Source organism: Ptychodera flava, unplaced genomic scaffold (assembly GCF_041260155.1).
Source record: "Ptychodera flava strain L36383 unplaced genomic scaffold, AS_Pfla_20210202 Scaffold_29__1_contigs__length_4469600_pilon, whole genome shotgun sequence".
Taxonomy (NCBI): domain Eukaryota; kingdom Metazoa; phylum Hemichordata; class Enteropneusta; family Ptychoderidae; genus Ptychodera; species Ptychodera flava.
This window is the reverse complement of record NW_027248351.1, coordinates 3,467,319-3,478,713: the sequence shown is the minus strand read 5'-3', so window position 1 is coordinate 3,478,713 and position 11,395 is coordinate 3,467,319.

Sequence of the window (11,395 nt, the reverse complement as noted above, 5' to 3'; positions counted from 1 at the left end):
ATTTGCAGCTATTGGGGCTTTAAGGAATTATCAGAATTTGATATATTCAAGTTATGATGAAATCTGCAATTTTTTATTTTTTTGGACAATTTTTACCATTTTGGTCAAAAAATTTGTATCTTAAAAATTACCCGTCTGATAGCTTTGATATTTGCTACGCATGTTCTTTGGGATGATCATAATTTGATATGTCCAAATCATGGTGACATCTTCAATTGTGTAATTTTTGCAGCTATTTCCCCATTTTTGGTGAGGCCATCCTGAAGTGAGCTGTCAGAGATCCTATACATAACACTGCGAGCTCTTTCGATTTCGATTTCGATGTTGTATTACTATATTGGTGTTGAAATGGCTATCATTTAGCTTGTTGCCATTGGTTTCAGACTACAATTACCTTTTACAAGTTAATTTTAGTAAGGACAGAAATTTCCAGGTTCAACAGCAAATGCTTATTGACACACAGAACATAATTTAAGAAACGAAGTCAAAATTAGTTAATGTGCTTTTAATTTCTAAGACATAGAGTTTTGAAATGTCACGGATTTATTTCAGAGTTCATTTAAAGATATTACAAACAAACAAACCTTTTCGTTCATGAAGGACTTTGTTGGAGAAGGAAATAGGTTTTACACTGCCAAGGACCCCTTTACCTACTTTCTGCATGTTGTACCTTACTGTGACACTTTGTGACAACATGAAATGTTGTGTTTACTTAAGTGTGGACAACTTTGTAACATTTGCATCAGAGAAGCCTTCACTAACTTTTTCCAAGTTTACAACTGTCTACACAAGAGGAAATGTCTTAAACCATCTTATAAAAAAGGAGATAACATTTCCTACGAATACGTGTTTTCAACACAATAAGCCAAATTTTGAGCTTTTTCCAAACAGATATTTTTGTACATTTTTACAAGTATGAACATATAACGAATTGCAAAATAGAAGCAAAACCTATTTTGTCATAACTTTGTTCATATTTTTCGAAAACGATTGACATTGTTTAACGTATTTTCTTTTATGTTTTGATAGGAAGGTATTAACACCGTTGGTGTTTTCTACTAACAAACTTTAAAAAGTGGCCATGTTTATGTTCCCATTTTACACTAAATAATTGTATTTTACTCAAGGAATTTTTGTGTATGTTTAGAATAAAATACGTTTACTGAATATCAGTGGTCCGTTTTGTTACTTTCAGGCTTGAACAACCCCTGAACGCCCAAAAAGTAAAGGTGTTCAAAAAGTGCGTATCATGTGTTCAATCCTCTAACACAATTATCGTTGAACGGCGTCCATGTGTTCAAAACGTGTTACAGCCCTTTGAACGCGTAATGTGCTAATTTTTTGAACACATTTCATGTGCAACGTGTGTTCAGATATGGAACACCATGGTGTTCAATATAATGTATGATGAACACATAGTGTTCAAAATCTGCACAGTGTGTGTTCAAAAATTGAACGTCGGTTGAAGACGTAGTGTTAAATGTCTGAACGTCTTGACACGTTCAAAAAGTGTTACAAAAAGGCGTTTAATTGGTGTTCTATCCTTTACTTTACAGTGTGTATATTTCGATATCTAAAGAATATCCAGTCAAAGAAGCATAATGGACCGGGTGTCTTTAATTTCATTATCGTGACAGTTGCAACATTTTTCCTGCTTGGTTATTTATAAAGGGTTTATTTCAAATATTTTTTTGGTTCGGCAGAAATCAAGGTCAATAGTCATACAAAGACCATGTTACTCTGACAACGTAAATTAACTATTTAAGGATAGAACACCAATTAAACGCCTTTTTGTAACACATTTTGAACGCGTCTAGGCGTTCAGAAATTTACCACTTCGTGTTCAACCTGCGTTCAATTTTTGAACACATGTTTGCAGATTTTGAACACTGTGCGTTCATCACACATTATATTGGACATTGTGGTGTCCCATGACTGAACACACATTGCACATGAACTGTGTTCAAAAATTGAACGTATTAAATTAAATTAACCAAATTTGGGGAATGGACACAACAGTAATGACAATTTAAGACAAATAACAGGATCTGTCATTTTGAAATGGTAGAAATCTATTTATTGTGCAAATTTATCAAAAGTGTCAGGTATCCTATAGCTGAAAATTACAATATTACAAATTACTTTTAAAAAACATGTGAATTGCTAAAACAGAAGAGTAGATGAGCTTAAATTTACTAAATAAACGAATATTACTATAACATCATATTATCCCAAAATATTTCCAATCGTGTTATACATGTTTTCAACAAAATAACCCAAATTTTTCAAATATTTTTGTAGTAGTAAGTAAATAGTGTACAATTGGGATAAATCTTGTTTTTTTTAACTACAATCTTGTTTTTTAACACAGGGAATCCCCTCTTATGCATATGAGCGTAAGAGACCACTGAGTCAGGTCACTCAGCGCTAGCTATGACTGCGCCTAACATCAATATATACTATACTAAAAAGCGTTGCCTCCAATATGCAGTTACCGTGGAGCAACCCCTGCTTTTTCATTGATATGGCTAACAGATGGTTATCTAAAATAATCCAGTGTGGTATGAATAGACATGAAAAGCTGCTGGTAGGTCCCCTACATGAAGTGAAGGTGACCTCACGTACGTGGACAGCCGGCACTGACGTCAATCATTGACAGATTACTCATTGTAATAGCTACCGGAAACGGACGTCAGTGTGACTAGTATTTCAACATCTGTATAGAAAGAAATAGCCACATTTCAATAATGGACGGAGACTCTTCAACACAGACTTCAATTGACTGGCACTTTCAAGCTCTACAGACGGAGTCCAGCAGCTCTGAATGAGCGAATTAGGCGTGTGTGATATAGTTATTGGAACCAACACTGAAAGAACCGGAGGTCACCTCAACTAGAAGCACGAATTCGAAGAGTATGGAAGAGTTCAACCTACCATGGCACGCGATCAACAGAAGTAATTTATGTGCAGCTACTTACCCTACCGGAACCTTAGGGATGTTGCGCAATACCTTTTCCAGTATGACTTTTGCAATACCGTTCCGGTTGCTTAGCAACTTGTGATGTCATGTTAAAGGTCTGCCATTCTACAGTTTTCAGAAAAAAATTTTTCTGAACGATCTCGTTAACTAACTTTCATATCCATTTAATCCATAATGTCGTAGGTATCGTTCCAGCGGCGGACTAAATCCTTCTTGTTTTTGTATTTCTAGTGCCTGCTTGAAAATATCCTGAATAAGTTCTGACCCGTTTTCTGTTGTTGCGCCTTTTTCTTGTATTTGTGTAAGCAGCTGTTTATATTGAACGTAATAATGTTTATATTTCTCTCGCTTTTTTGATACTCCTGTTTTTCCCTGTTTCACATCGATAATAACACCTGGTATAGGAGTTAAGGCTAACAGTACCGGAACTGTTGGAATTGCTGCTATTACAGCAGAGCTTACAAGAATTCCTTTAGTAATATTAAGAGCCATATCAATTCGACCCATCAATTTGTAACTTCGTCGATATGCAGCACTTGTTCTTTCTATGTAATCAGCCAATTGTTCAACGCTTTCAACAACTGAGACGTGCATTTTTTTTACTGTATATGTAAGGGATGATAAAAAATAATTGTAGTAATATAGAAATACAATATGGCAGAAGGAGGAGAAGATATACCACTCCAGGATTTCGATGATGCAAATTTAAATGATGATGATGCTACTACTGCTGAAACATACTTCATAGACGATGATAATGCCCTTGCAGAAGCCGATCCTTTCCAGGCTGGCTCAAGCGATAGACCCCCAGGTGATTCGTTGATTAGACAGAGAGGAGTAATTACAACGCAAATGGCTGAACAATTCTTAAACGAGAATAAAATTAAAAATCCGGCAGCACGAAACGAATTAATTTTGAATGCAAAGATTGAGAATGGAAAGCTGTATTATAAAAACCTCAGGCTATCAAAAATTACAGGACGTGGATTTAGATCGCTCGAGTCAGTAAAAAGAGAAGGGGGAGGATATGAATTTGTAACTAAAGTATACCAATGGAGTGGAGTCGAATATCACTCTAGCGCAGAGCCCGAATTTGTAAGTTCTACATTGTATTCTGAAGATGTGAAAAACGATAAAATACCGGCTGAGAAGATGACACCAGAAGACATGGGTATATACAAAGATGAACTGACATTCTTACGGCAAGATGCGTCTGGTAATGCAGATAAAATACAAGCTTTTGAAAATAAAATCGATGAATGGAACAATCTAAACCCTGAATATAGAGCTATTAATGATGAATTAAGGATTGCGAATATGCGTCTTGGCGAGCTTAACAATGAAAAAGTTAAAATAAGGCTAGAGAAAAGAGAAGTTGAAAAACAGTTAAAGGAAATTCCTGTAGAACACACCCAAGCAAAAGAAAAAGCTGAAAAACTACTAGCTGAACTTATAACAAGAGAAGCTAAAATTGACAATCGAATTGAATACGAAAATGGTAAGATTAGCGGGGCACGTGAAAGTCTCGCTACGACTAGGTCTCTTCGTGATGTAATTTCCGATCCAGATTTGTCACTTAGGTTGAAACTGACAGAGTTATTTAAGCGGAACGGTATTACAATAGCGGCATTACTTACTGCCCTTGGAATGACAATATCAACAATTGCCCTGGCTGTGACTAAAGGAGGAGGATCAGCAGGAACTGGCGGCTCAGGGTCAAACAATGGTTCAGGTCCGCCCAAAGTATACACAAAAGCAAAGAAATTGTAAAGCAATTTGGCGAATGATTAAAAACATTGGCCGCAAAAGTGCTGCTGCAATACCAGGTTTAATCGGCTCCCTTGTCAGTTTTCTATTAAAAACAGCAGGATCGGCGGTTGGATTTGTTGGAGATCAGCTATGGATATTTTTAACTGGATTACATTAGTAATTATAAATAAAATTATGTATTAATGTATGACCCCTACGGAATCGGCATGTTTGGTGAAAAGAATATTGCAAAGTTTCTTTCTAAAAATAAGATCTGTTTGGTTTCTCTGTCGAATTGGAATGGTGTAAACTCCGACGAGTAAATCGACATATCCTTCGAGCAAATCCAGGTGTCCGACTCAAAGATGATAATCTATATCATAACATATTAGCTTTCATTAAGGAATGTCAAAAGACTAACTTCTTTAAGCGACTAGAATTCATAAACGTCTTTCAGGAGATTGACAATGATGAAATGGAAGTTCAACATTTACAAGAATATTGGGTTCTTCGATTGATTCGCGACACAGGTAATCGATTTATCTTTCAGTCAGACGGAAATATTTATGTAAAGATGTGATTTATTTTCTTTTTTTTCTTCTACTATATACATTACACGAAAATGGGGTACGATAGAACATTATCACCGACTTTCACCAACCGAATACCGAATGGAACGAAGTCAGAAAGAACTCATCATGTGATTGCTCATAATCCAAGTGAGGCAGATCCAGGTCAGACACTTATCATACGATGTCCGAAGTTAGAAAGCGGAGTAGTACTAGTTCCAGATACTTTCGACCTGGTTTTTGATCTCAAAGTAACGGGACACGAAGATAACCGAGTAGTACAAAATGTTGCAAAAAATTTGGTGGAGCGTATGGTTCTAACATTTGAGGGTCAGGCACTTTTCAATTTGAATAAATATAACCTTATTGAATGTTATCGTGATCTCTTCAAACATAAAAAGGAGAAAACGAAAATCTAAGAAAATTGAGAAGTGGCTCGACCGATGCAAATGACGACAGGCTTTCAAATGGGACGATATTTTACTTTTCGACGCGTATAAAACAAAATATGCTATTCGTCTGTCCCATCCCCTCATAACAGGCCATGGAGTTGCATATCCAAAAGAGTTAGGGAGTCATATCGAATGGGAAATTATGTTGGCACCTGCCTCCCAATTACTTGTCAGTAATAATGTTGTTACACCCAATTATAAATTAAAAAACATTCAAATGAAATAGAAACATTATGTGATCCCGAACTCGCGAGGTCAACTGCTGGTTATTACAACAGTGGGAAAAGTTTTCTCTACGAGCATATACATTATTTTAGAACAATCCCATTCAAAGAATCAACCACGGTTATCAATGAAAATATAAATGTACCACGACGTAGCATTAGAGGTATCGCTATACTCTTCACTAAAAATCAGAATCAGTCAGAACTTAATAGTGAACTTTTCTTTAACCCATCCATTGAATCTGTGTCTGTATCAATCGAAGGCATTGCGAACAAAATATACGCTCAGAAGATGATACCAAGACAATTTTGGCGAGAGGCACGACGGTATTTTGCTGAAGATAAAGATTGGTGTGAAATTGATATAGATGAAGTCGATTATTTGAAGAATAAATTCTGTCTGTTTATCGATCTGCGTAGCTTTAAAGATATTGAGTTTCATGGAAATGGTCTTAGAGTAATGAACACAAAGGATGGAATTCAACTTGAGATAATAAAAATGGACACTTCAGTAAAAGGTGGCGACGACGCTCGCGATGATATATATTTTTCCCACGTTTATGTTATCAGTGATGCCCAGGTCAACGTTAAGAATAGTAAATTAGATTCTTTAAAATTTTAACCGTGACCGATTTTAGGTCCGTCCTATCGGCCATGTTTCTGCCAGTCATTCGCCAGTGTCTGGATTGTATAACTGCACACGTTTGATATCATTTGGCGCCATCATGATTTTATTACGCTTTTCACTACGGATTTCTCCGGGGTATTTCCGTACAAACTGTGCAAAATGTGCTGGCTGGGGCACCTTCCCAGTTTCAAACAGATCCTTATAGTCTTCAAAGCTCAAATGTTTTCTAACACAAACATCTTTTTATCCCTTTATTTTTTTCGTCTCCGAAGTTGGAGTCCGAAAAGCATACACTTTCGAACGTATGCCGACAAAATCAAGAATAGGTACTCCATTCAACTCATCTTTAAATTTACCTATCACCTTTTTATTAATCTTTGGAAAGTCGAGGCCGCTCATCCCACTAGTATCATATATAGACTCCTTACCATTCTTTTCCACATCTTCCCGAACTATATCATTGAAAGTTACGTCCGTGGAAGGAAGAGGTACACTGTAAACAAAACTGTCAGTATCCATGTAGGCTAATCGTATTCCAATCGTATTCCAGGGAACCGCTTTCGAAAGTAATGTAATGCGTCTCATACATAAGCAGCTTAGAAAGTTCGAGTACTGCCGCGCCAATGAAAACTGGCTTTTTATATTCATATCGATCCCTTTTCAGTTCCAGGAGAACACTGTCGCAGGAATCACCATCCTTTTTGGAAGTTATGAAAGTTATATGTTTCGTCTTTGGATCATACTTCTGAATCTTTTTACGACCACTATCGGAATCGCGGTCCGGAACAAATTTAAAGTCTCTGTACTTTCGAACGTCTTCTATTGTCTTGCCGAACATTGCATTATTCATAAACTTATAGAAATTCTTTTCAAAATCTGTCTTTCCCTGTGCGCTCATTTTAATGTTAAAGTCAATGTAGTCGGCGAGACATGGCGCCTCTTCGAAGGCAAGCGCCCGATACACCTTTTTCAGTCGCATTCCCATCCGAAGATAGAATTCAAGCAACTTGTAGTGTAAGACGTATCTCTCTCTGTCCATAAGACTTGTAATCAGTCGACTGCCCTGCCTCTCGGAAATTCATATGATGCGGCGCGAGTGGTAGATCGGAATGTTCTTCATGTAATTCGACTGGATATTCTAAGTCTACTTCTAAAAACTTCCCTTACCAAAATTGGGTGCACCTGATACCCACCTTAGTGAGCACTACTAGGTGCCCTTAAGGTGCCGCCCCAAACACCCCTCGCAGCACACCTAAAACTACCTTGATTTGGCCACTCTAGTGGCTTTCAGGTGGCTTTTTGAGGCGTATTAGAGGTGTGTTGTTTGGTGTGTTCAGGTGCACCTGAAAGGCACTAGATTGAACATGCCATAGGTGCCATTTAGGTGGACCTGAAAGGCACCCACTGAAGAAGCACAGGTGCCTTTTGGATGCACCAGAAACTACCTTGAATTGGTCGCTTTAGGTGCCGTTATGGTGCCTTTTCATGGCGTATTTGAGGTGTGTTTGCATTGGGTGGTTTTAAGGTGTCTTATCATGAAATTTCCACAGCAAATTTGAGTAGGTTTTTGATCAAAACCCACACAAATTTGGCGTGGAATTTTGGTGATGCCTTTTACTTATATTATGACTTAGACTGTCATCAGGTGACCCTGGATTCTTGTACCTGCAGGCAACAATTTGCTTTGCCACTTGCCTTTTAAGGTTCACAGACCTGTTTGCTTGACAACAGTACCTTCAGACCTAGAGAAGGGTGAGGGGGTTCTAATGATACACATGGAACAAAAGAAATAGAAAACACTTACTGTTTATTAATAAAAAAGTAACTGTATTGCAACATAATAGACTGAGTAATATATATTTCAAAATAGTCCACATACATCATAAAGTCATGAGTGAAAAAATACCTTGTATTTCCTGAAATAGTAATTCAAGCTACCTTGCATGTTTGTAAATGGTTGATCAAGGTACCCTGTAAATGGTGGTTATAAAGCTACAATGTACTTCCTGAAATGGTAAAGTTTCAAAACAATTGTTGTAAGAAAAGACTATCATAAAAACATAAACAAGCGACCTAACGGCCGATATAGTTCCGCTGTGTTATGTAAAGATCAATTAAGGTTCCTAACAATTCTCTGGTGGTTAATAAGCTCAGAACCCCTGTAAATTATACATTTTCTGAAAGCCTCGATATAAGGGAAGATTTTGGTAATCACAGTGTCACCATTGTTTACATAACTATCACGTGAGAGGTAATTTGCATAACATTTCAAAAATTGGTCTCCCTATGTTTTGTCTCAATACTTCAAAATATCTGATTCAAACTTGCTGGAATGAAGGCTAGTGTCACAATGCTCTTCAAAAGTGTGTCAGATTTTTTATATCTTGCTTAGTTTTTAATTGAGCACAATTATAAAGAAATCAACTTGGATAAATTCACCGCTCTGGAAGTTTTTCTGGCATAAAAATTGTTTGAAAAGGTTTAGAAAAATTATGAGACACACTTTGGAAGATCCTTGGGACAGCTTGCACTCACACAAATATCAGCCACATATCTCTGAGCACTGAAACAAAACATAGGGAAAACCGATTTTTGAAAGGTTATGCAAATTACCTGTCACATGATAGCTATGGTGACACTATGGAAACCAAAATGTTCCCCTATATCTAGGCTTTCTGAAAACATATAATTTATGGGGGTTCTGAGCTTAACTAACCACTAGAAAACTGTTGGCTTAAAAAGGTCAATTTCTTGTCTTGGAACCTTAATTACTTGTGACAAATGTGATAGTGGGAATCTTGGATAGCTCTTTAAGGATGGCCAGACAAAGTATGTCAAAAAAAACAGCAAAAATACTAAATTGAAGAACTCATCATATTTTGAACATAAAAGTTCACACAGAGATCATCCCTAGGAACATGTCAACCAAAGCTATCGGACAAGTACTCTATAAGAATCTAATTGTCAACCAAAGATGGCAAAACTGTCAAAATAAGACAAAATTGCAGATTTCATCAGACAAGTTATTGTCAATGACATAGTCCCCACTTGTAAAAGGAGTATTAGTCTTGATGGGGCAGGGAAATGTGGTCATTAAAAAGTATCGCTGGAGTGTATAAGTTCACATCTATGGGCACACAGGTTTATGTCATTTTTCCAAATTTATAACAAGAGGCATGTCTAAGTTATGGTTCTAAATCGGGAAAAAAGATCAGACCTCTAGCTGTGTTGGCCAGCCAAGAAATACATATGTGCATAATTAATGAGGTACAATATTTGGCGTCATAAAGTGTCCCATCATACCATACATGAAGGGTGTGGTTACTGAGTTATGGACAAATATGTATATTTGAGGTCAAAGGTCACCGAAGTCACGTGACAATTTGCCAAAAAAATTGTATTGCTAAGTTATCCATATATACCAAAAATCAGACCTCTAGCTCGATTGGCTTGCTCAAAATTAGATATGCGCATAATTAATGAGGTACAATATGTGGCGTCATAAGCTGTCCCATCATACCATATATGAAGGGTGTAGCACTTGTGGTTACTGAGTTATGGACAAATATATATATTTGAGGTCACCAAGGTCACGTGACATTTTGTCAAAATATCTGAGATATCTGCGTGAACGGATGGACTCATGGACGGACATGACCCAATCTATAAGCCCCCTGGACTTCATCCATGGGGACTAAAAACTGTGTCACTGCATCCTTTTTGCAATATGAATACGATGAGAAACTAAATTTTTATTTTTCTTGGCCTTATACATGGGAGTCTATGGACTGCCTTATACATGGGAGTCTATGGACTGCCTTATACATGGGAGTCTATGGAGACTGCCTTATACATAGGAGTCTATGGAGATGAAAACTAAAAAGTCCTCTAACACAGCCAAATTTGATCGCATTGTGAAACAAATCGACGTGCATCTGTATGGGGTAGGGTACTATCCTTGTGCAAAGTTTGAAAGAAATTGACCTGGGCATGTCTGAGATATCTGCGTGAACGGACGGACGGACGCACGCACGCACACACGCACGGACATGACCAAACCTATAAGTCCCCCCGGACGGTGTCCGTGGGGACTAAAAATTAATACATATTACTTAGTTCATCTATAGAAACCTGTATACCAAATTTCAAAGCTATCACACCAGTACTTTTTGAGAAATTTATTTTTTGACCAAAAATGGCTAAAATTGCCTTAAAAATGCAAATTTGCATATTTCTGCACAATTTGAATAAATCTGAAATAGATCATCACTAGGGACATAAGTACCAAATATCAAAGCTATCTGACTGGTAGTTTTCAAGAAGAAGATTTTTAAAAATTTTGTACCAAAAATGACAAAAATTGCCTTAAAAAATACAAATATGCAAATTTCACCACGATTTGAACAAACTTCAGTGAGATCACCCCAAGTGAACTGTATATAAAATTTCAAAGCAATTGGACAAGTGGTTTCAGAGAAGAAGATTTTTTTACCAAAAACACCAAAAAATGCCAAAAAATAGAAATATACAAATTTCACCACGATTTGAACAAACTTAAGTGAGGTCACCCCAATTGAACTGCATATACAATTTCAAAGCAATCGGACTTGCGGTTTCAGAAGAGAAGACAATTATTGAAGGATGACAGACTTACAGATGATGGAAAAATCAGCCTATTTGATAAACTCCGCGTCACTGACAATGGAGAGAAAAATATCCCAATCAGTTGCAGAGATTTCATAACACAGCTGTTGCAAGCTAAACCCCCTAAAACATGACATTTAAATAATAAC